Source organism: Arachis ipaensis, chromosome B1 (genome assembly GCF_059453495.1).
Source record: "Arachis ipaensis isolate K30076 ecotype BB chromosome B1, ASM5945349v1, whole genome shotgun sequence".
NCBI lineage: Eukaryota > Viridiplantae > Streptophyta > Magnoliopsida > Fabales > Fabaceae > Arachis > Arachis ipaensis.
Window position 1 is genome coordinate 32,944,120 of NC_142436.1, and position 2,045 is coordinate 32,946,164.

Here is a 2,045-nt window from a genome sequence, read left to right on the forward strand (position 1 = left end):
TCAACCTTCACCAAGACATCCTCTACAAGTCCATAAGCCTGTTTCTTTGAATTGTCTGTCATCTCTAGTGAGATTCTTGCAGCTTGTACCTCAATGATCCCTAGCTTCTCCATTACAGAGAGAGGCATAAGGTTTATGCTTGACCCTAGGTCACACAGAGCCTTCTCAAAGGTCATGGTGCCTATGGTACAAGGGATTGAGAACTTTCCAGGGTCCTGTCTCTTTTGAGGTAATCTCTGCCTAGTCAAGTCATCCAGTTCTTTAAAGAGCAATGGAGGTTCATTCTCCCAAGTCTCATTACCAAATAACTTGGCATTTAGCTTCATGATTGCTCCAAGGTACTTAGCAACTTGCTCTTCAGTAACATCTTCATCCTCTTCAGAGGAAGAATATTCATCAGAGCTCATGAATGGCAGAAGTAGATTTAATGGAATCTCTATGGTCTCAGTATGAGCCTCAGATTCCCATGGTTCCTCATTAGGGAACTCCATGGAGGTCAGTGGACGTCCATTAAGCTCTTCCTCAGTGGAGATCACTGCCTCTTCCTCCTCTCCAGGTTCGGCCATGTGAGACATGTTTATGGCCTTGCACTCTCTCTTTAGATTCTCTTCTGTGTTGCTTGGGAGAGTACTAGGAGGGAGTTCAGTAATTTTCTTACTCAGCTGACCCAATTGTGCCTCCAAATTTCTAATGGAGGACCTTATTTCAGTCATGAAACTTTGATTGGTTTTGATTAAATCAGAGACAATGGTTGCTAAGTCAGAGGGGCTCTGCTTAGAATTCTCTGTCTGTTGCTGAGAAGATGATGGAAAAGGCTTGCCATTGCTAAACCTGTTTCTTCCACCATTGTTGTTGTTGAAACCTTGTTGAGATCTCTGTTAATCCTTCCATGAGAGATTTGGATGATTTCTCTATAAAGGATTATAGGTGTTTCCATAGGATTCTCCCATGTAATTCACCTCTTCCATTGCTGGGTTCTCAGGATCATAAGCTTCTTCTTCAGAGGAAGCTTCCTTAGTACTGCCTGTTGCTGCTTGCATTTCAAACAGACTCTGAGAAATCATATTGACTTGTTGGGTCAATATTTTATTCTGAGCCAATATGGCATTCAGAGTATCAAACTCAAGAACTCCTTTCTTCTGAGCTATCCCATTATTCACAGGATTCCTTTCAGAAGTGTACATGAATTGGTTATTTGCAACTATTTCAATGAGTTCCTGAGCTTCTGCAGGCGTCTTTTTCAGATGAAGAGATCCTCCAGCAGAGCTATCCAATGACATCTTGGATAGTTCAGACAGACCATCATAGAAGATTCCTAAGATGCTCCATTCTGAAAGCATGTCAGAAGGGCACCTTCTGATCAATTGCTTGTATCTCTCCCAAGCTTCATAGAGGGACTCACCATCCTTCTGTCTAAAGGTTTGGACTTCCACTCTAAGCTTGCTCAATTTTTGAGGTGGAAAGAACTTTGCCAAGAAGGCACTGACTAGCTTTTCCCAAGAGTTCAGCCTTTCTTTAGGTTGTGAATCCAACCATGTCCTAGCTCTGTCTCTTACAGCAAAAGGAAAGAGCATAAGTCTGTAGACTTCAGGGTCAACCCCATTGGTCTTGACAGTGTCACATATTTACAAGAACTCAGCTAAGAACTGATGAGGATCTTCCAATGGAAGTCCATGAAACTTGCAATTATGTTGCATTAGAGAAGCTAATTGAGGCTTAAGCTCAAAGTTGTTTGCTCCAATGGCAGGGATAGAGATGCTTCTCCCATAGAAATCAGGAGTAGGTGCAGTAAAGTCACCAAGCACCTTCCTTGCATTGTTGGCATTGTTGTTGTTTTTGGCTGCCATGGTTTCTTCTTCTTTGAAGAGTTCTGTTAGGCCCTCTAGAGAGAGTTGTTCTTTAGCTTATCTTAGCTTTCTCTTCAAGGTCCTTTCAGGTTCAGGATCAGCTTGAACAAGTATGCCTTTATCTTTGTTCCTACTCATATGAAAGAGATGAGAACAAGAAAGTAGGGAATCCTCTATGTCACAGTATAGAGATTCCTT

General features: G+C 42.1%; 1 non-coding gene across 1 annotated transcript; it reads left to right on the top strand.

Annotated features, from left to right (window-relative positions):
• Positions 1 to 1,334: 1,334 nt before the first annotated feature.
• LOC148576151 (small nucleolar RNA R71) lies at positions 1,335 to 1,442 on the top strand. The gene has a single exon (XR_015904593.1). It is a non-coding gene; the product is annotated as a small nucleolar RNA R71 (small nucleolar RNA).
• The last annotated feature ends 603 nt before the right edge of the window (positions 1,443 to 2,045 follow it).